Source organism: Gopherus flavomarginatus, chromosome 9, assembly GCF_025201925.1.
Source record: "Gopherus flavomarginatus isolate rGopFla2 chromosome 9, rGopFla2.mat.asm, whole genome shotgun sequence".
Classification (NCBI taxonomy): domain Eukaryota; kingdom Metazoa; phylum Chordata; order Testudines; family Testudinidae; genus Gopherus; species Gopherus flavomarginatus.
Window position 1 is genome coordinate 713,156 of NC_066625.1, and position 24,151 is coordinate 737,306.

A 24,151-nucleotide genomic window follows, 5' to 3' on the forward strand; every position below is an offset into this window, starting at 1 on the left:
TCGAGCGACGGTAGTGGCCTTCTGATCACGTGTGGGGTATGCCTGTGCATATCGCGTATAATGGTCGGTCACTACTAGAATGTTCCCAATATTCCTCTTGTCTACTTCTAGGGACAAGAAATCAATGCAAACCAGCTCCAGAGGTTTGTTGCTGGTGATGTTCTTCAGATATGCGGCCCTTGTGGGCAGAGTTTTCCTTTGAACACATCGAGCGCAGGTGTCACATTTTCTGCGAACATCTTCAGCCATCCGAGGCCAATAGAATCTACTACGGATAAGTTCCAGGGTCCTCTCCATCCCTAAATGTCCAAAGTCATCATGCAGGGCCCTCATGGCCAGGGCTCTGTACTCTTTTGGCAGCACTAGTTGATTCCGTTGCTTTTGTAGAGGGTCTGTGGTCACGCGGTGTAGCACTCCCTGAATCAGTTTCAGTTTGGTCCATTCTCTCAATAGTAGTTTACCCTCTGGGGTAGGTGGGACAACCGCAGCTGGGCCTCGCCCCTCTCTTTTGGCAAGTAGTGTATCACAAATGTCAACATCTTGCAGCTGGGCTTCCTGCCAGTCAGCTGCATTGAGCATGGGCAAGGGAGATTGGTCCAAAGCAATATAGTTCACTGAAGCAGAAGGCACGCATTCAGGGGGCAGGCCCAAAGCTTCAGCAACACATCCATGAAGGCTCTCAGGGGCCTCCGGCTCTCGGCGACTCACACTGCAGATAGCTCTCACGCCATCCGTGGGTATCACAGCGACATCAGGTGCCTGCGGACGTCTGGACAAGGCATCTGCATCTACATTGCTCTTCCCTGATCGGTATTGAATGCTGAACTCATAGCTAGCCAAGGCGGCCACCCATCTCTGGCCTGTAGCATCCAATTTAGCACTTGTTAACAAATAGGTCAGTGGGTTGTTGTCTGTCCACACCTGGAACTGAGCACCGTACAAGTAGTCTGTGATGCAGTAGGGACTGTCTGTGTGGGGAGTGGGAGAGCAGGGGAGGACTTTAGGAGATGGACGATGCCAGAGCCTGTAACCTGAGCTAGGTAAGGGAGGGGAAAGGTCAACACCTTTGCCCGGGAAGGGGACAAAGGAAGGGAGTGGCAGGAGGGAAGCAGTTTGAGTTTGGGCTTGGGGCTGTGTGGGCGGAATTCAGGGTATCCTAGCTAGGATCCAAGCACCCTGAAAGCCCAGAAGGACTCGGTGGAGGGGTCCTGACTGTGCCTGCAAGCTCTGCTGTAACCTGTGTTCCTGTTGTCCAATAAACCTTCTGTTTTACTGACTGGCTGAGAGTCACTGTGGGTCCCAGGAAGAGGGGTGCAGGGCCGGACTCCCCCACACTCCGTGACAACTGGTGGCAGCGGCGGGAGATACTGCACCCCGTGGACGGCGCTTCCTGCAGTAAGTGACTGGGGAGCAGTAAAACGAAGGGGTGGTTAACCCCTGGGAGTGTGTGCCCAGTGAGAAGGACTTTGCAGTAACAGGGTCCCCCGGGGGATTGCAGCGAGCGGTCCCAGGGGCGGAGGAGTCTGCAGCTCGACCCTGGCAGAGAGGTGGTGACCTCAAGAAGGGCTGGTGCACTAGGGGTCCCCCTGGAAACCGTGGGGAGCGGCGAGCACCCCGGCCTGTGAGTGGCCAGCAGGAAGATGTATGCCAAGCGGCGCAAGTGTGACCTTGTGGAGCTGTGCAAGCAGAGGGGGCTGCACCCAGGGAGACGCACCAAGGACCAGCTGATTGCCCAGCTGGAGGAGGGAGACCGCATGAATGAACGGAGCCCTGTCGCTGAGGGAAGCAGCCGAGCAGATGCAGCGCAGGCACCAGTGTCTGTCCCCGCTGGGAGTGGTCAGCCGGCGGACGAGGGCTTCCCGAGACCCCCCCTTCCTAGGCGTAGAGGAAGGGCGGGGAGGAGCCCAGTGTATACCGAGGGCACCGTGACACCCCCGGCCAGCAGGGGATCTGCCCGGCGAAGCCCACCCCCCAGCAGGGGATCCTCCCGGCAACGCTCGGCATCCGTGGAGCGGATGCGGCTGGAATATGAAAGGGAGCTGAGACGGGAGGAGCTCGAGTTAAAGAGGCAAGAGCTGGAGGAGAAGGCGAAACAGCGTGAACATGAGGAGAACCAGCGCCAGCGTGAGCAGGAGGAGAAGGAGAACCAGCGTAAACATGAGCGGGAGGAGAAGGAGAAACAGCGTAAACATGAGCTGGACCTGGCCCAGCTGAGGAGCAGTGAGGCCCCAGCTGCGGTGAGTGAGGGGGGACCCAAGCCTACAAAGAGCTTTGATAAGCACTTGCTGCCCCGGCGTAAGGAGGGGGAGGACATAGATACCTTCCTGACGGCCTTTGAGAATGCCTGCGAGCTGCACAGGGTTGACCCTGCAGACAGGATCGCAGTTCTCACCCCCTTACTGGACTCCACAGCCGTGGAGGTGTACAGCCGACTGAAAGGGGCGGAGGCAGGGGACTACGAACTGTTCAAACAGGCCCTGCTCCGCGAGTTTGGGCTGACTCCTGAGATGTACCGGAAAAAGTTCCGGAGCCAGCGTAAAACCCGTGAGGTTACATACCTACAACTGGTCAACCGGGCGCAGGGGTATGCCCGCAAGTGGACAGCTGGGGCCCAAACTAAAGAGGACCTGCTTGACCTATTCATACTGGAGCACCTGTACGAGCAGTGCCCGTCCGACCTGAGGCTGTGGTTGATGGACCAGAAGCCGGAGAACCCGCAGCATGCAGGCCAGCTGGCCGACCAATTTGTGGACAGTCGGGCAGGGGATGGCAGGGAGGAGTCTCGAAGGAGCAGGCCTGCCTCAACGCAGAGAGAGAGTCAACATGGGACCTCCCAAAGGGGGCCTATGGAGAACCCCCCCAAAAGGGGAACATCCAGCGGCAGGTCCCTCCGACCCACTCAAGGGGACCCACGAGATATGGGCTGCTATCGCTGTGGCCAACGAGGTCACATACGGGCCCAGTGCCCCAAGCTCAGGGACAGACCAAGCAGACCCAACCCGCAGAGGGTGGACTGGGTAAAAACCCAATCGGAGGAGGGGCTACATTCCCAGGAAAGGGGGGTTGGCAACATACCACCTATGGATGCTCCCGGTTCCGGGTTTTTGGTTTACCGGGTGGGCGCGGGGCTGCCCCTCCGGAAAGAGTGCATTGTTTCCCTGGAAGTGGATGGGAGGAAAGTCACTGGGTACTGGGACACGGGCGCAGAGGTGACGCTGGCCCGGCCCGAGGTGGTGGCCTCAGATCGGATGGTGCCCGACACCTACCTGACCCTGATGGGCGTGGGCGGGACCCCATTCAAGGTACCCGTGGCAAGGGTACACCTGAAATGGGGGGCCAAGGAGGGCCCCAAGGATGTGGGGGTACACCAATATTTGCCCACTGACGTGTTAATGGGAGGGGACCTTGAGGACTGGCCTACTAACACCCAGAGTGCCCTGGTCGTGACTCATAGTCAGAGTCGGCAAATGGCACTGCACCCCGAAAACGGGGAAGGTACTCGACCTGAGGTGCAGGACCCTAACTCAGGGAGCGGGGAACGCCCAGGGGCACGGTGCAGAGAGGCTGCGGCCTCAGACCCAGCCAGCAAGGGAGAGCCGGTCCCCATTCCTGTCCCAGCTGCTGAGTTCCAGGCCGAGTTGCAGAAAGATCCCTCCTTGCGGAAGCACCGGGACCGGGCTGACCTTAGTGCGGTACAGACCATGAGGAGAGGTTGCAAGGAGAGGTTCCTGTGGGAGAAGGGGTTCCTGTACCGAGAATGGGCTCCCCCAGGGGAAGTAGAGTCATGGGGGATCAGGAGGCAGTTGGTGGTTCCCCAGAAGTTCCGTCACAAGCTGTTGTACCTGGCCCATGACATCCCTCTCGCAGGGCACCAGGGAATCCGGCGCACCAGGCAGAGGCTGCTACAGAACTTTTACTGGCCTGGGGTCTTTACCCATGTCCGACAGTACTGCCAATCCTGTGATCCCTGCCAGAGGGTGGGGAAGGCCCGGGACAAGGGGAAAGCAGCTTTGAGGCCTTTACCCATCATAGAAGAACCTTTCCAGAAGGTGGCCATGGACATAGTGGGACCTCTCAGCAAGACGACCCGGTCAGGGAAGAAATACATCCTGGTGGTGGTGGATTTTGCCACTCGCTACCCCGAGGCGGTGGCCTTGTCCTCTATCGAAGCAGACACAGTGGCAGATGCGCTGCTGACAATTTTCAGCCGGGTGGGGTTCCCCAAGGAGGTCTTAACGGACCAGGGGTCCAACTTCATGTCGGCCCTGCTCCGGTCCTTATGGCAGAAATGTGGGGTCCAGCACAACTGGGCCTCAGCGTATCACCCCCAGTCCAACGGGCCGGTAGAAAGGTTCAACGGGACGCTGAAGATGATGCTAAAAACATTTATGAACCAGCATCCGCAAGATTGGGACAAGTACTTACCTCACCTGCTGTTTGCGTACAGGGAGGTACCCCAGGAATCTACTGGGTTTTCACCTTTCGAACTGTTGTATGGAAGGCGGGTGAGGGGGCCCCTAGACCTGATGAGGGACGAATGGGAGGGGAAGGCCTCTCCCGAGGGAGAGTCAGTGGTGGAGTATGTCCTGACCTTCCGGGAAAGACTGGCCGAGCTCATGGGCCTGGCCAGGGAGAATCTGGCCCGAGCCCAGAGGAGGCAGAAGGTCTGGTATGACCGCACAGCCCGAGCCCGTGCCTTCGCCACCGGGGATCAGGTGATGGTTCTCATCCCCGTGAGGAGAAACAAACTCCAGGCCGCCTGGGAAGGGCCCTTCAAGGTTATCAAGCAACTGAATGAGGTAAACTATGTGGTGGAGCTGTCAAACCGGGCACATCACCGTCGGGTGTACCATGTGAACATGATGAAACCATACTATGACAGGGGGAATGTGGTGTTGGCCGTGTGTGGACATTGGGAGGGGCAGGGAGATGACCCCTTAGTGGATCTATTCCCTGGGACAAAAACTGGTTCCCCCCTGGAGGCGATTCCCCTCTCTGATCAGCTGACCCCGGGCCAGCACGCTGAGATCAGAGGGGTGCTGCATCTGTACAGACAGCTGTTTTCCAACCAGCCTGGACGCACTAATTTGACTGTCCACCGGGTGGAGACCGGGTCACACCCCCCTATAAGATGCTCCCCTTTTCGGGTCACTGGTAAAACTGCCCAGGATCTTGAAAGAGAGGTCAGGGACATGCTGGCTTTGGGGGTGATCCAGCCGTCTTCCAGCCCTTGGGCCTCGCCAGTAGTGCTGGTTCCCAAGAAGGATGGGTCAATCCGGTTCTGTGTGGACTATCGAAAGCTCAATGCCATCACCGTATCTGATGCCTACCCTATGCCCAGGCCTGACGAGCTCCTAGACAAGCTGGGAGGTGCACGGTACCTCACCACTATGGATCTTACCAAAGGCTACTGGCAAGTGCCGCTGGACGCAGATGCCAGGCTGAAATCGGCCTTTATCACCCCTCTGGGGCTCTATGAGTTTTTGACCCTGCCCTTCGGCCTCAAGGGAGCGCCGGCCACCTTCCAGCGCCTGGTGGATCAGCTACTGAGGGGGATGGAGAGTTTTGCCGTGGCGTATATTGACGACATCTGCGTCTTCAGCCAGACCTGGGAGGACCACGTGTCCCAGGTTAAACAAGTCCTGGACCGACTCCGAAAGGCTGGGTTAACAGTAAAGGCTGAGAAGTGCAACGTGGGGATGGCTGAAGTATCTTACCTGGGCCATCGGGTGGGGAGCGGCTGCCTGAAGCCGGAACCAGCCAAGGTGGAGGTGATCAGAGACTGGCCTGCTCCCCAAACCAAAAAGCAGGTCCAGGCCTTTATTGGGATGGCGGGGTACTATCGAAGGTTCGTGCCCCACTTCAGTGCCATAGCCGGCCCCATCACTGAACTGTGCAAAAAGGGGAAGCCAGACAAGGTGATCTGGACTGAGCAGTGCCAGGAGGCTTTCCGGGCGCTGAAGGAGGCTCTGGTTAGCGACCCAGTTCTGGCAAACCCAGATTTTGACAAACCCTTTATGGTGTTCACCGATGCCTCAGACACGGGACTGGGGGCGGTGTTAATGCAGGAGGATGAAAAGGGGGAGAGACACCCCATCGTGTACCTGAGTAAGAAGCTGCTACCCCGGGAACAAAGCTACGCGGCCATCGAGAAGGAATGCCTGGCCATGGTGTGGGCCCTTAAGAAGCTAGAGCCATATCTCTTTGGGCGACACTTCACCGTGTACACCGACCACTCTCCCCTGACCTGGCTGCACCAGATGAAAGGAGCCAACGCCAAGCTCCTGAGGTGGAGCCTGCTCCTGCAGGACTATGACATGGACGTGGTCCATGTGAAGGGAAGTGCCAACCTGACAGCGGATGCGTTGTCCCGGAGAGGGGACCCTGAACTTCCCCAGGTCACTGGGCAGAGTGACCCCGCTCAGTTCAGTCTCGAAGGGGGGAGAGATGTGATGCAGTAGGGACTGTCTGTGTGGGGAGTGGGAGAGCAGGGGAGGACTTTAGGAGATGGACGATGCCAGAGCCTGTAACCTGAGCTAGGTAAGGGAGGGGAAAGGTCAACACCTTTGCCCGGGAAGGGGACAAAGGAAGGGAGTGGCAGGAGGGAAGCAGTTTGAGTTTGGGCTTGGGGCTGTGTGGGCGGAATTCAGGGTATCCTAGCTGGGATCCAAGCACCCTGAAAGCCCAGAAGGACTCGGTGGAGGGGTCCTGACTGTGCCTGCAAGCTCTGCTGTAACCTGTGTTCCTGTTGTCCAATAAACCTTCTGTTTTACTGACTGGCTGAGAGTCACTGTGGGTCCCAGGAAGAGGGGTGCAGGGCCGGACTCCCCCACACTCCGTGACATAGTCTCGAAATTTCTCAGTGATGGCCCATTTCAAGGCCAAGAACTCCAGCTTGTGGATGGGGTAGTGAGTTTCACTGTCAGACAGTCCTCGGCTGGCAAAGGCTACCGGTTTGCGTTTGCCTTCCACTTCCTGATACAGTACTGCTCCCAGACCCTCCAAGCTGGCATCAGTATGCAGGATAAACGGTTTGCTTGGGTCAGCAAAGACTAGGATGGGAGCATGAGTTAGGCAAGTAATGATTTCCCGAAAAGCCCTCTCACATCTTTCATCCCACCGCGGCCCAAATGGTTCGAAGGGGCCATAGTGTCTCTGCAAAGGAGGCTTTGGAGGCCTCCGCTTATTCTGGGTCTTAGATTTGTTCTTGTTGGACTGGTATCCCCTGGTAAGATCATTCAGAGGTTTTACAATCGTAGCATAGTTCTTCACAAATCTGCGGTAGTAGCCACTAAATCCAAGAAACGTCTTGAGTTCTCTGTAGTTACTGGGACGTGGCCAGGTAGTGAGTGCTTCTATTTTATCGAGGTCAGTACTCACACCCTCTTGGGACACGATGTGACCTACATACTTCACTGAGGTTTGGCAGAACTGGCATTTATCGATTGAAAGCTTCAAACCGTATGCCTCCAACCTATCGAGCACTTTAAGAAGTCTTTCTTCATGTTCCTCCAGGGTTCTTCCAAACACAATCAGGTCATCCAAGTAAACTAACACCTGCAGTAAATTCATGTCTCCCACGACTTTTTCCATAAGTCGTTGAAATGTGGCAGGGGCCCCAGAAATCCCTTGTGGCATGCGTTCGAACTGGTAGAACCCTAACGGGCAGATGAAGACTGTCTTCTCCTTATCCTCTTCTCCCAGAGGGATCTGGTAGTATCCACTCCAAAGATCCAACACAGAGAACCACTGACTACCCAGCAAACAGTCCAAGGCATCTTGTACTCGAGGCATGGTGTATTGATCAACTGTAGTGCGCCTGTTTAGGGTGCGGTAGTCAATACACATCCGGATTTTTCCACTCTTCTTACGAACGACCACAATGAGTGAGGCATAGGGGCTTCGTGACTCTGTGATGATACCATTCGCGATCAGCTCTTGAAGATGATGGCGCACGTCTTCCATCTCAGAGAAGGCAATTCTCCTAGACCTCTCCCTGAAGGGTCGGGGATCTTGTAGCCTGATATGGTGTTCCACTCCCTTTGCACATCCCACATCCCACTCATGTAGTGAGAACACCTTGGATCTCTTGCAAAGCTTCTTCCTCAGGCGATCCTTCCACTCCTCAGACAGCGGTGAGTCCCCGAAGTCAAACTTCGCAGGATCTATCATTGGAACTTCAGCTTCACACTGGGGTCTCACAACGCTTTCAGGCTCAAAGATGTCTGCAATCTTCTGCCCTGGTTTTACAAACACATCACGGCGTGTTTCATTAGCAACCAGTATCGTCACCTCCTCCTGGGCTTCAACAGGTAGGGTTATGACTCCACTGAGAACCAGCACTCCTTCTGGGAGCCCTCCCTTGGTTGGCTGCTCTACCACAGCTAATGTTCCCTTACTGCCTTTTAGGCAGGTACTCCTGACAATCACCTCCTTTTCTGACATGGCAGGCACCACTAAAGGGACCGGGCCCGCATACCTCAGTGCTCCTACTGGCAAATCAGGCATCACTTTTCTTGTGTCCTCAATTTTTCTGTAAGCCGCGGCACAGTGTGTGTGTATCACCAAGGTGTTCAAATATTGGTTTCCTGCTTGCTGTCTGCAGTAATCGGCCAGTATCCTAAAGAGGCTGGAGTTGGTCCCTATCAGCACAGACACATCAGAGGTCCCTTTCGGGTCAGGGCATATTAAGGCGGCGGTGTCTACCTCTTGCCTTATCCCAGCAACCTCCTCTGGGAATTCCAGGTGCACTATGACATACCCTTGATAGGGGTATTCATCCATGCTGAGGCCACACAGACCAATGCCAGTCAGTGGCTGTATGGGCAGGTGCCTAAGCATCTGCTGGTAGAATAACTGAAATATAATAGTCACTTGAGATCCAGTGTCAAGCACGGCTTTACACTCCGCCCCTTCAATCCTCACCATGACCTCTGCTCGAAGCCCTATCAGTCCTGCAGGGATCCCAGCTGGATGGTCTCTTCTGGAGGAATCTTCAAATCCTCTAGGCCTAGGTGGTCTCTGTCCCCGGACCTTCTGACAGCTACTGGATCTCTTCCAACTAATCCTCAGCTTTTCATACACTAAAGAGGGGTTCTCTTCCTTATGGCAGTTAGCAGCACTGTGCCCACCCTGACTACACCGGTAGCAAAAGAATTGTCCTCTCCCCATTTGGCGAGGTGGGACGGTGACTCTAGATACTGACTTCTCTATCGTCACAGTCTGAGGCTCCTTATTCCTGGAAATCTTAGCTTGGTCAATGATGCTTTGCAGCTCAGCTATCCGTTCTGTCAGGACTTGCATTTGTTTGGCAAGTTCCTCTGTGGTGCTCACCATCAGTACACTGGCCATTGGCGGTGGCGTCGTACTGGCTCGTTCCAATGTTTGGGCTTCCCAACACTCGCTGGCCGCCTGCCTTTCTTCTTCTTCCCTGACCTCCTTTATCAGCTGGGAGTAACTTGGGGGATGTTCCTGCCGTTCTCTTAGTCGGAGATGAAGTAGGATTGGGTTCCGATACTGAGTCCCTCTTACAACTTGAGCCAGTCTGGTCTGATCCATCTGCTCAGCAGTCACTGCTCCCCTCATAACAGCTCTCTGAAGTAGTCTCTCCAGCCTCTGTATATAGGCTGAAATTTTCTCACCCCTTTGCTGTTGGGAATTAATGAATTTACAGTAACTGTCCTCAGGGCCCTCTACGCTCCCAAAGGTATTATCAAGGGCCTCTAGGCAGTCCTTCACACTGACCTCAGGGTCAGCGAGCTTCAGGGTGCGAATTACATCTAATGCTGGGCCACTAAGGCTCTCTATTAGACATCGTCGCTTTTCTACATCGGGTACGGCCCACTCCCGCAGCATTTCAGTAGTATGCTCCGACCAGAGTTCAAACTCCTCTTCCCCATCAAATAACCTTAACTTACGACAAGAGTTCGACGTAGCATAGGCCAACACAATCTTTTCCAATATATGCCCCAGTGCGTTTGCCCAATCATAGGCTGAGTCTGCCGCCCCTGAGCTAGAGGCTGCAGGACTGGAGCCCAACAAACCCGACATATTAGCCGTTATACAAACAGTAGTTTCCTCAAAATATAAACACAATTATTTCCCATTACAGTGGAACACTCAACAGGTGCTTGCGAGGGGTACTGACCCAGGCATCCTGGATGAGCCCCCCAAAATGTAACCCTTCTGCCCCTCTGAGTTGGCAGCAACAAGGGCCGGGTTCAGTATCCAGGGGTTCTGTTTCAGTGACATAATGCATAACCGGCTCGAGCCCCCACCCAGTGACCTGGGACACTCACATACCACACCCCCCTGGGCGCCTCTAGGAGGCAATACTTCCCCCCTCGCAAGCACGGAGTCTGAGTGTAGCAAAATCTTTTTAATAAAGGAAGGAATCAATGCGGCATCCCATTGGAGAAACACCACAAACAGGGTTATAACACAAACCATAAACAAAAACCCACCTCCAAGTACGTTTGGCACTGTCCTTTTTCCCCTTAGGGTTTTAAGTCCAATCACCCCAAAGTCCAACAACCCAAAAGTCTCTGGTCAATGCCACCCCAGAGTTCGAGAGTTTATCTGTAGAGGTCCCTCCCCCCAGCCTGGATAGAAAGGGGCACCTTACGTGGTCCGGGGCCAACTGCCCTGCCTCTCCGTGGGTTCTGCTTCCGCCTTCTCCACGAACTGCTCCGCTTTACCAGCCACTCCACGCTGCTCCTCCAGCCGTCCTCAGAAACTGCTCCGCTCCACCAACTGCTCTGCTCCATGAGCTGCTCCAGTTCTCTCTGCAAACTGCTCGGCTCCGCTCGCTCTGTGGGCCGCTCCACCCGTCCCACAGCTACTCCACTCTGCCAGCCGCTCCGCTCCACCAGCTGTCCCGTGATCCGCTCCAGCCATCCCCACAAACTGCTCCACTCCACCAGCAGCTCTGTTCCACAGTATAGCTTTGGGGCTCCCCACTAGTTAGCACAGTACTCAGTGCTCTCAGTTCAGTGATTTTAGCTTTTTAGTGATTGTCAGCTCTTAGTGATTCCAGCTCATAGTAGGGGAGCCCCAGTGCTAGTGCACCATTAGCCCAAAGTGATTTCAGCTCAGTAACCTGTATTTAAATTCTTAACGGAATAAAAAAATCAACTCTGACATTCCACAGTGGAGAGAGTGCAACTGGTGCTTCTAGCTCCACAAGGAGACTGCACCAGCAGGCACCAATCCCAATCCCAGTCCCTGTCCCTGTCCCTGTCCCTGTCCCTGTCCCAATCCCAATCCCTGTCCCCAGCCCCTCTCTCTCAATTCTCTGGGTTTTGGAACCCATGTCTAGCCAGTACCACCCAGCTGAGGGTGAGCAATTTGTCACCAAGCAGTCCCACAGCTTGGGAGTCTGGGATAGGGTAGGCGTGCCTATGCAAATACACTCTCTGAAATTCTTTCCATCAGATGTCAGTGTAGAGCTTATCCTGACTCTGCTTACAAAGGTGACTACAATAACAGTGCATGAGACAGTTTCCTGGAAATTGGTATCGAATTGAGCCTTGATTTCTGTACTGTATTATTACTGACTTTTTGCAATAAGTCTGACTGACATTGTTTATTTGTTCTCTTGAATATATTTCATAACAAACCAAAGTATGGTCGAGCAATTGGCTATAGAATTTACTGACACGTGGATGCATCCAAGTCTCTATAATCAGCTGCCAGGGTCAATATTCAGTTAATTAAAATGGCTCCTGCCCATTAACTGCATCCTGTAGAAGTCTGGGAGCACTTGTCAGCTCCATGCCTACAGACAGGAAGAGTGTGCCTGCACTGACAGGCTGGAGCAGGGAAACCCTGCTGTGCCTCTCTCCCACACAGAGTACCTTGTATATCCTGCTTTCTCCTGCTCCCTCCCCTGACCAGAGAGATTCTTCTCGCTCCCAGCCCTCCTGGGCCATGCTCCCTCCCCTCTAGACCAATGGATCACTCATGCTCCCAGCTGCCACTAGTCCTTCCCAGCTGAGTTTGCTGACTCTTCCCTGATGCCTGCCCTCAGCAATCATGGCAACCTGGGTTGCATCAGAGGAGTTGTCAGGAAATGAGAGAGGGCTTCCAGCAGCATGGAGAGATGGGTCAAGCCAGCTGGACTGCAAGTTAGTAAAGGTCACCTGCACGTTCCAAGGATCTGTTCATCAACAAGATGAAATCTAGAGTGTTGGGGTGGGCAGGTCCCCCTCCTCTCTTCGTTAGCTCTGGACTCACAAAAAGATTTTCATATTTTAAATATGGTGCAATGACATCAATAATCATAATTATTGCATGCATCACAGCTTTGGAGATTAGCTGCAGAGCATGCATCTCAATGGCAGGTGGCTATAATAGCTTCATATGTGAAACATCAAAGTCTAAGGAAATGCTGTTCTGTTATAAAAAATAAATCAGAGTGATCATCCCACTCAGGGCAAAGTGCAGAATTGCAGACGTGCACTGAACAAATGCAACCACATTTCATACCCATTTGGGTGTTTCAAGTAGGGGAAAAATTGATTCCACAGTCCCAATCACCAATCCACATCAAGTGAAGACTGTATTGAAATTATGAGATTTTACACAATATTAGACTTAAGTCAGTTCCTCCTTTGGAAATGTGTTTATAATTAGTGCCTAGGAAAAACAGGGAACAGTGTTCGGGGCTTTAATTTTTGATATACTCCCTGGCAGACAGAGAAGAGGCTGAGATGGCATGAAATTCTTAAAGCCATGATCTTTCAAGTGCCCTTCTGCTGAATTGAAATTGTTCTCTCTGAGATTAAAGAAACTGCACTGCTTGTTTTCTTTGTGCAGAAGAAAAATATTCCAAGCTGGGAAGAGCACAAACTTTCTCCATCGAGCCCCAGGAGAGAGACTGAAATAAGAAAATGCAAAACATTGAAGAGAACAACACACACCTCTGAACCCAACAACTGCAATTCCCAATTACAGCCCCTCTGCTGTTCTCCTTCCTCATCACAGCTGTTTAGCTTGATCACTCCATTGGCCCCAGTGAGATTAATTCTGCAAAGGGTTGTGGTACTGTACACGCTCTGACAGCAAAATCAAAGGCATTGCTGTTGATGCCAAGTTTGCGCCTTGGCTCTGAGTTAGGAGGAAATCAAAGCCCCTCATTAAAGTTTCAGAAAAATCTAACTGCATATGAAGCCAGCATTCAGAAATGTGTTCAGAGAAAAACAAATATTGTTTTAACTCCATTAATAATTGAGTTGCCAGTAGAGATCCTCATAACGTTAAGGGAATTGAAAATTAAGGCGAAGACACTACTTTAAGAAAATATCCTGCTAAATAATTAATATGGTGGTGGCCTACTGGAAACTGAATGAAAGGAGCTCAGAGGCTGTCTTTCCAACCCAGGGCTCTCTAATGCCACAGTTTGTCCCAGGAGGAAAATTTAGTCACTCTGCTGAAAAAAGCAATAGGGAGCTCTGACTCCATTCGGCTCAACCACTGGTCACTGTATCAGAGATTCCCATGGCGAGCTGCCAGTCTCCTGAGCAGCGGAGGTTAGAACTCAAATGTCATGAGGTTCTGAAATCATAGGAATAATATTTTTAACTCCTTTGAGGAGAGAAGGGAAGAATCTCCAGATCTTGCTGCTGGGAATGTGGGTGCTTCAGGCATAAGAACAGAACAGAGACAGACCTGGAGAAGATGGTTGGCAGCTGGTGAAAACTTCAACCAGCACCAGGAAAAGACGTCCCTAGTCTGGAATATAGACCTGGAGGAAGTGCCATAGATCTTTAATGACCACAAGTGGCCAGCACATTTGTCTCCTCATCATCTGAAAGGTGCATCTCTAGCAGCACAGCAAATCTTGGGCCCAGTATTGACTAAATCAGTAGATGGCGATCTCCCCTCTGGCATAATTTTATGCGGTGTCCTGGATTTTTCTTGGGGGTCTGCCGTCCAGGCATGGACCATTGGTTCAGCCCAGTGTAGGAGCTATGGAATAATTAATAAAACTAACTGGTACTAAGACATTACCGGACATTAAACTCTTCAGCAGGAGTAAAGATGACGTTCCTGTACTTCTCTATAAAAAACAGCTCCCCCTCGTCACTATCCGCAGAGCCTTTGAGAAGTGGAATTCAAACAAGTGGCTAAGGAGTTAATTTGATGCACATTTCATGGCATGGAAAGATACCCTGGTGCTTAAAGAGAATATTGAATATTGTGTGAGCCTTCTCTGAAAGTCTGTGTGCTGCTGAAGGGCAAGCCAGCTCTTTAAAGTCCAAATTTATTCTAGTCCACTCCTATCTTTTAGGTTGTTATAAAGAAGAGACTAGTAAGTCAAGTATAATTGCTAGCAGGCATTTTAGTTTAAGAAATTCCACAAGAACATGAACAAAAATATTACTATTTATCAATTCATTCTTTTAAATAAGCCAGAGCTGAATGCTTTCACCATTAGAGTGTTTTACATGCAAAGGGTTTGTTGAGATTGATGGAATTCATAAAAAAACCTTTATTTACTAAAGCAAAGTTAATAATTAAGCAGAAAGCAGAATGTCCATGAAAGCTGCTACCCAAAATGATAATTCTTATCCTAGTCCCCAGCAGAATGCACATGCACATCAGTGATCAAGAACATAAAAGTGATTCACTAGAACCACAAAAGGGAGTTTATTTTTTGAGTCCTACATAGGCTAAATGTACCACTCTGAGATGGAGAGAGGAGGGCCTGCCAAGTATTAGGACCCAAAAACTTCCAAAGGTTTACTAAAAGCACTGTGATTTCTGGATGATATAGGGCTTTTTTGATACTAAAAGGACATTTTATCATTAAAGTGGGACATTCTCCAGATTGCAACCAAAGTGTTTCTCTTTAAGAGACACTGTTTAACACAGTTCTGTAGCTAATACACACAGACCCTGATCTTGGCACCTCCCCCATGTGCTGTAGGACTGGACGGAATTCAGTGGTAGTGCTCCCAGGGGAAGGTTGCTACTCAGCCTGGTTTCAGGCAGCAAAGCCTGGCCTATAGTTCACAAGCTCCTGAAACTGCAAAGCAAAGTGAGTGGAGAGGCAGCAGCTCTGGGAGGTGGGGTCTGGCCAGTCATGTTGGAGTCACTATGTTCAGAAAAAGGGATGTGAAAAAGTCTTTCAGCTTCAGCCCAAATACACAATGTTGTCCTGGAGGAGGATTCCTGTAGGCAGCAGGCCGGGCCTGGAATCTCTAATATTCCCTCTTGGTTGCATTGCTCCCACTACCTCCCCTCCCTCTTGGATGCATTGTTTTCCTAGTTATAAAAGGCTTTCCAGTCATCCTGCTGGGTGCTACCTCTGCACTGTGCTCAGGGGGGAACCCGCAAACCCCTCCAGCCCAGCAACCCAACTGTTGTTTGAAGACACTGCCTAGGAGCGTGAAATCCCTTGTCAGGCCAGGGTGAAGACCTGTCTGAGCTGATTTAAGAAAGCAGGAAAACAAGTCAGTCAGTGTTATCTCGATCAGAAACATATTCCAGGAGTGATTAGTTGCCTGAACTTACATGCTAATTATTTCCCCACTGAATGGCTTTTGCACATTATTGCCCGGTTCCTGAGAGTCTTTGATTTAAATCGATAATGGAAGTGAATAGAGCCTGATTTTGACACTTGTGCTAGAAAATGTCTGGAGATGAGCATTTGTGTGCTCACAGTAGTTAGGTTAATATTTAATATGCTGGCATCTAACAGGCTGATTAGTTTTCCTTGGATACTGTTCAACCTTATAATTACAAAAGCTTGAATCCTCCCTCACTATGCTTGGAGTAGGTGCTGAGAAACAGGGCCTGGCATCGCTGTGGTCATGGCTTTACCACACTGGGACCCCAGGCACTTCACAGTCCATTCAGTATTTCTGCTGCTGAATGGCATCACAGGACTCCACATGGCTCCTAGATGTTTCCTGTTGCCAGAGATGATAGAGAGGCATCTCTCTAGTTGGCTTTGAGCTGAATAGAAATGCACCCCATGGCTGCTCAGGGGGACTTAGCCACTCTCTTGACTCAGGGAATGTATGATCTTTGCCTGCTGCTGTGAATTATCCCTGAGTGATACCAGCTTTCAGAGGTCACCAGCCTCCACTGTATAGTACTACAGGCCAAAAGTGAAACCTGGCTACACTGAATCGTCCCTGTGTGATCCTATATACTGGGGGCAGGGGGCCGTGAAAGAGGGTGGGGCACAGGCACAGCTTCAGGAGACCCCCAGAGATACAGCCACCTGTGGATATAGGGAGATAATTCACCCTGCAGCAGTGTCATCTGCTTTGAACTTCTGGGTTTTTTTTCTTTTTTTGACATCATGAGTCACACATGCTCAAATGACCCTAAATTTGCACTGCTCACCTAACTGTGCACCCCTGCAAGGCACAGCATATTTCAAGACCATCTGAGTCAGGATGTGGATTTTCAAGCACTTAGAACAGTCATCCTTCAAATACAAACTCTCGTCCTATAAGCACCTGGGGACCATTGAGTAGGTGCACGGAAGTGGTCTTACCTCTGGGTACGGCATTGGAGACCGTTACTGGATCCTGTGTCCAGTTTGGGTGTCCAGACTTCAAAAAGAAGGTTGACAAATTGGAAGGGGGTCAGAAAAGAGCTACAGGAACAACGTAAGGTCTAGCAAACCAGCCTCATAGCAAGACTAAAGAAGCTAGTTTAACTCTGTGCCTAGGTGCAGTTAGCTTGAATAGAGCCCCTGCTGGGAGCCAGCCCCCTGTCACTTAGAACACGGGGGGCACTGGGCAGTTAGACTAGGAGTTAGGTAGGTAATCTGATTGCATTTGGAAGGTTAGTGGGGATCACTTGCACCTGTAGGGAGACTAAGGAGCTAATGGGGTAATTAACTCACCAGCTGCAGAGCTTAGAGAAGAAAGCAAGCAGTATGAAAGGTTGAACCTGGGAGTGGGAGGGAAGCCTTTTCTGTCCGCTGTTACATTGCCTGTACCATAAGGTAACAAATAATAAAGATACTTGGTGATGGCACCCTGGTGGAGTGTGTGCTGTATAATCATAGGAGGCCTTACCAGCCAGCATTTCCAGGGCTGGAGGGGGAACCTGCTCACACCAACTTTTGTAGGGCTTTTTTATTTGCTTTTAATTATTTCTCAATGCTTGATGTGTTCCTTAAAGCCCCAGACCTGGAGTTGTGTGACTAGACCAAATCTCAGCTTTCACTCACTCTAAAGTGTGCTTCTAGCTCTCATGGTTGTGGAGGTAAACTTGAAAATATGACCCCTGCTGGTGTAAAAGCCAGATGGTAGATAAAACCTGCTCACAATGTATTATTTTAATATCATCAATGAGTCCTGTGGCACCTTAAAGACTAACAGACGTAGTGGAGCATAAGCTTTCATGGGTGAATACCCACTTCTTCAGACGCATGTATTCACCCACAAAAGCTTATACTCCAGTACATCTGTTAGTCTTTAAGGTGCCACAGGACTCTGTTGCTTTTTACAGATCCAGACTAACATGGCTACCCCTCTGATATTTAATATCATCATGACTCTTAAGCCAGTCTCATGCTTGCTGCGGGTGAGTTTTGAATGCTTGGGGTTGGCAATCCTAAGGATAAGAGGTGACTTGAGCACAGCCTGTGAAAACTGTCATAAGAGGTGCACCTTGCTGGTCCAAGGCCAGGCCCTTTCAGAGTAAGGGGCTGAGTTCAGGTGACTGGGGTCACAGGGCTGCAGGTTGCAAGAAGCACCTACTATAACAGAGACAGCCCACGCTCAGTGGTGAGAGACCCAGGGTCAGGAAGGGTTTTCCACAGTAGCCAGGCAGGGTGACCTTCCAGGGGAAGGAATGTATCATGTAGCTCCTGTCTCCTCTTGGCCCCAGCCAATGAGAGTGAGCTTTATGGCTTGAGCATGGATCACCTCTCTGGTGTCAGAGCTCTGAGGCACCCCATAATGTTACTGTCCATAGCCGCTAGGTTCCCATGGCATCCCTTGTGCTGAGGGAGTTCTCTCTTAGGAAGGATCTTAGCCTGTCAGGTAGGTGCACCCCTTCTTATACACACTCTGGTTTTGCAATCTCATCCCTTGGGGTGCAGCATACTGTAGCTGCTGGCCAATGAATACCTGGTAAGGGGGAAGTAGCAGTGTGCTGTCTCCAAAGTGCGCTGGTAATTAGCTTCTCCTTGACCTGGATGGGATAAAGGTTGATTTCCGCATGTCTCTTTTCCAGGGCACATTTGTAAGCAAAGCAGTGGCCAAACTATGTTTGCCGGGTGCCTGGCAAGTGGGGCTAGTGTGGGTAGAGGTTGTTTTTTATTGGTCAGGAGGCAAATTACCATAGTTTGATCCCAGGACCCAGCCAGAAATTCTTCACAAACAGGTGATTAGAAAATGTGACTCAGTCGTCCAGAGCAATTAAACTTTCACCAGCAGTGAAATACGTTCTCTGCTCATCGTGAAGCTAAAGCTCAGATTCAAATTCCACCTTTGGAATTAACCCATCTGTAACATCCATTAAATCTGGACTCTTCTGGCCAGCCATGCAAAGTAACATCTTGTATTAGTACCATATTCATCTTGCTCTGTCAGTTTTACCAAACTCCTAAGTACTCGGTAATAGCAGGACTGTCAGGGTGTGTGTTATTCATTAGTTTTCATTCACTTGAAGAATATATTGTTGTCATAATATGGCACATTGCATTGGGAACAAACTCCCTGTGCAGGCAGGGCATAGGGCCATTTTTCAAACCCTGCTGACTGTTAATTTGTACTTTGTTTGAAAGGAAAAGGTCTCATTTGAACTCCATTTTTTAATATCACTTTGATGGCACTTAATGGAGGGCTTTGATTATTACTATCCCTCCCAAACTTTCTGCTGGAATAAGAGTTCTGGCAACTAGGTGTCCTGCAGAGTTCCATCCAGTCTGCCCACATGCTCTGTCCTGGAGGGGGTTATTTTAGCCAACTTGATCAAAGACATTTTTTGTGATGTGCTCTCAGCACACTCCAGTGACCTTCAGTGAATGCTACGATTTAGCAGCTCCTGAGCGAATGGCCAGGGACTTCCTGACCTACTCCGTCAGGCCACTGCCCTCATCTCTTTCAAAGGCCCCCTCAAGACCCACTTCCGCCAGGGCACCTACACAGGTTCCAAGGGCGGCCCACAGCATTTTGGCACCTGAAGCGGGGAGCTCAAATGACACCTCCATGCCCCCTCACTTGGGCCAAAACTCTGAAAGGTCTCAATTCTGCCTTCTTCCAGTTCTACACCTTTCATGGTACTGCTCTGCTACCTACCCCAGTAAAGGAGAACTCACAACTTAAAATGTCTTGTTCAAAAATTTTAAGTAACACTTAACCTTCAAACGCCTGAACAGCACATGTAACTTTTCTTGTCTGCATAGTAAACACTGGCATGTTTATCTGTTTGAGTAACCAGAGTGGGGCTTTCCGGGCCTTCTTGGGTGCAAACATTTGAACTGCTTCCTGAAGGTCCACAGTCTGTGCCAGCTCATGCTCTGTTGAGACGGTTGCAAGGCCGACCAGCCTCTCCTGTGTCATTGTGGAGAGTAGATGTGTTTGTATTAACTTCAGCTTGGAGAAGCTGCGTTCTCCACTGGCAACTGTTACAGGAAGTGTAAAATATGTGCAGAGCAACAAAAGCGTTTGGGAAGAGGGTGATCGTCTTATTTGTGCACATATATTCCAGAACAGCCTTTGGAGTTGATCCTGTTAAAATGTATCTTGAAAGGGCTTTCAGTTCATCACCTAAATCACTCGCATCAATATCGCACATACGGGGTGGATCTAGACATTTCGCCGCCCCAAGCACAGCGTCATGCCCTAGGGGGAGCTCTGCTGCTCCCCGGTACCGCAACTCCGGTGGAAGCTGCGGGACCAGCGGACCCTCCACAGGCATGCCGCCGAAGGCACCCTGCCTGCTGCTCGCTTGGCAATCGGCAGAGCGCCCCCTGTAGCTTGCCACCCCAAGCACCCGCTTGGTGTGCTGGGGCCTGGAGCCGCCCCTGTGCACATATCATCATGTGTGAACACTGTCTCTGGTGCCCTGCATTGCTGGTGTAGGTTTTCTTCAAGTATAGTGAGGAGTTTTGGAATATCATACAACATCCCAAATACACTGCTGTGTTCCTTGAGCTGCATGAAACATTCTTCAACTGACTGTATTGCACAATCTAGCAAGCGGTTAAAGAATTCAACTTCGAATTGTTGTTTGGGGTCTCTTATGGGATTATCCCATGCCTCGTAATCAAAATGTCTTCTTCAGTGACTCTTGTATTCTTGAATGGGTAGGAAAATAGCTTCAGTGTGAAGTTTCTCTGCCAACTTCAGTGCACTCTTCAGAACATTTTGAAATCCCTCACTGACTGGTAAGACCGTAGGTATGACTTTGCTTTGTCCAGTTGTTCCGTTTGCTCCAGATACATCAAGGTCAACACCCTGGAGTCTCTTGCTTACAACATTTATTTCAAACAGTAAGTCATGCCACAACACTAAGCCAGACAGAAATTTGAAGTTATGTATGTTTCTGGTGATTCCATTTCCCTCTGCCACTGTTCTCCCATGAACAGTTCCTGTCATAGCATTATCCTCCATAATGGCAACTATGGCATCATCTATCTTCCCAATTCGGTGTTTGGTAGTCTTTATCTCCTCCACTCGAGTTTCCCATCGTGTGGCACTCAGTGGTTTCAGTGTCAGATGTTCCCAGATGTTGCTTCAAAATTTGCCATCAATGAGCTGATGCAGAGAAAATGCATAGATGCTCTGAGTTACATTAAAAAATTCAGCAGCCTCGCTAGAAGCTGATGCTGCGTCACTGACCGCCAAGTTCAATGAATGAGAACTGCATGGGACAAAAAAAGCTTGAGGGTTTATCTTTCGGATCTGTGTCTGCACTCCTCTGTTCTTTCCTCCCATGTTAGCACCATTATCGTAGCCCTGACCTCTCATGTCAGCTATCGCATTTCCTGTATCTTCCAGATTTTTAAGAAGCACATTTGTCATACCAGCTCCTGTAGTATCATCAATGTCAATACATTCTAGAAAATGCTCTGATAGTCACCATTGCAGAGACATTTTCACGAGGTTCTGTTGTTGTTACAAAACGCACCATTAAAGTAATTTGTTCTGTATGGCTGATGTCAGGTGTGCAGTCCAGAATAACAGAGTAATATCTTGCTGACTTCAGATCTGCCACAATCTTCTGTTTAACTTTTGTTACCAGTAACTGTATGATCTCATTTTGAATTGTTTTTCCAAGGTAGTGGTGTGTGTACATTTCCTGGGTTGTGACTCTTCTTAGATGCTCCTGGAGTACAGCATCAAACTCATCCATCAGCTCCACAATTTTAAGGAAGTTTCCATTGTTTGGCACATACAGCCAATCGAAAGTGCCATGCAGTGCAAGGTTTTGGGTAGCAAGCACTCTCACAATGGCAATGAGCCTTTTCAGAACATTTTGCCAGCAAAGAGACTTTGATGCAATCTTCTCCTGATGCTGATCATCTATGGTGGCCTTTAACCTTAGTCTCATCTCAAGCTCTTTCCACCTATGGAATGCTCTCTGGTGATTTGCTAGCTTCTCATGGCATGCCAGATTTCTAGCCAGATTTTTCCAGGCCTTTGTTCTTGTAGAACCCAATGTGGCTGGAACATTAGACTGGAAGAGTTTGCAATAAAAACAATATGCAGCATTCTGGGTTTTTGAGCATATAACTTTAGCGCCTTCATGGCCAAGATGGAGTCTGCTCTGCAGGCAGTTCTGGCCAAGAGAAGGCGCGTGTAGGAATGCGGCAGGAAAAATCCCTTCCACCTCAGGGGCACCTATTCCAAACCTACCAGAGTGAACACACACACCTACAGAAAAAGTACAACGGATATAAGAAAGGGAAATTTATTTACAGAGGGATGAGAGGAGAAAAACAACAAGGAAATATAGAGGGAGCAGTAGAACAGGGTTGCATTCAACACAAGGCCCCACAGGCCCAGTGAGCGAGGGGCCCTCCATCCCAAGAGGAGACCAAGGCTAGACCTTTTGGGAGGGATAGTTTCCAGTCTGGGGATTCTTCCATTCCTGCTGAGTAGAAGGACCACCTGTGTGAGAAGTTAGTCAAAAGGAAGACTGTTTTCTCTATGCACGAATGGGATATTGGGTGTGCACATGATGTAGAACACTATATCCAAATGTAGGATGGTCGGCCTTTTCAAGAGAAGTCAAGATGATTAGCCCCCGCTGATACTGAAGATGTGAGTCAGCATCTACAGGAACTGGTCCAAGCAGGTATCATTGAGGAATCCAGGAGCCCCTATGCATCGCCGATCGTTGTAGTACGAAAAAAAAGTGGAAAGGTGCGCAAATGTGTCGACTATCGCACCCTGAACTGGCGGACGATCCCTGACCAATACACAATGCCCCGGGTGGATGATGCCTTGGATAGCCTGAATGGTAGCTGCTGGTTCTCTGTCCTTAACCTCTGCAGTGGATACTATCAAGTTCCCATGTCACCAGAGGACCGGGAGAAGACAGACGTAGGTGGCGAGGGCAGGTCTGGTTGGTCATGAAGAATGGAGTGGCAGGACTTATTTAGGGCCTCCTTTAGGAGGAGGGAAGGTGGCTCTGAGTTTGCAGGGTGGGTGGCAGGGAGGAGGGGATTGTTATTAGTAGCAATGTAGATGGGGAGGCACGTAGGAGGCCAATTCACACAAGCTTGCTGTGTCCCTGTTCCTGAGGAGCACCTGGGCAAAGGCATCCTCCAGCTAAGATTCTAGCCAGCACCTGCGTTTAATTTGTCTTCAGTCCAGTCTGTGGCACAGGAGCAGCATGGGAAGAGAGGGCTGGCCTGTGCAATTTAGACTCTCTCCCCCTCTGTTTTCCTCAGGAAGCAAGTGCTCTGGTGCTACAGCACAACATGGTTCTCAGTTAGGCCTGTCACTTCAGAGCCTCTAGCAGCAGGGCGCCCAGTACCAGAGTCTGTACTGACCTCCATGCCAGCATAATAAGGAAAAGGAGCTCTGATTGATATTGAAACAGACATTCATTGTTAGCCGCTAGAATGCTCTTCTTTGTCTTAAAGCTGGATGAGCTGGGTTTATCGTCGGGGCACTAACTTCTCCTTCCCAGCTCTGCCCCCATCAGAAACATGGCTCCTTTGCAGCACAAGATGGCTGCCCCATGTCATAAACAGATAGTTAAGGGTTAATGTCTCTTTTACCTGTAAAGGGTTAACAAACAGGGAGCCCAAACACCTGACCAGAGGACCAATCAGAAGACAAGATACTTTCAAATCTCATGGGAGGGAAGCCTTTGTTTGTGGATTTTGGGTTTGGCTTTGTTCTCTCTGGGTCCTGGATGGGACTAGAGGTGCAACCAGGTTTCTGCCAATCTCCCTGCTACAGTCTCTTATCTATTCAGAATTGTAAGTAAGAAAAGGCGGTCATAATCTTTTAATTTGTTTTTTTTTCATTTACATATGTGTACTTGCTGGAAGTAACTTAAATTGTGTTTCTGCTGGAGAAAGTTTCTTTCTATTGTTTATAAGTTGAAAGACCCTGTAACTTTTTACCATCTAAAGTGTAGAGATAAACCTTTTACTTTTTTCTTTCTTTCTTATTAAAAGTTTTGCTTTTAAGACCTGTTTAATTTTTTTCTCCTAGTTAAGGTTCAAGGGAATTGTTTCTGTACTCACCAGAAAATTGGTGGGGAGAAGGGAAGGATAAATTTTCTCTTTGTGTTATATTCACGCAGCTTGTATTGCCTCTGGGTGAGGGGGAAGGTAACACTCCTCTTGGTGTGGTGATTCAAGAAGTTGAATCAGGTGATCTCCTAGTGTTCCCAGGGTGGGAAGGAGCTGGGAGGAAGGAGGAGGGAATGGCTTATTTCCCTTTGTTGTGAGACTCAAGGAATCTGGGTCTTGGGGTCCCCTGGGAAGGTTTTGGGGGGACCAGAGGGTATCAGGCCCTAAAAATTCCTGATTGGTGGCAGCCTATCAAATCTAAGCTGGTAATTAAGCTTAGGGGAATTCATGCTAGTACCCATATTTTGGACGCTAAGGTCCAGAATTGGGAATTATACTTGACATGGTGTGCAGCGTGTGGGAAAGAGTAGAATCCAAAAGCCAGTAAAATTATTAATTTTCTTTTCTCTGTTAGCTGCTTGT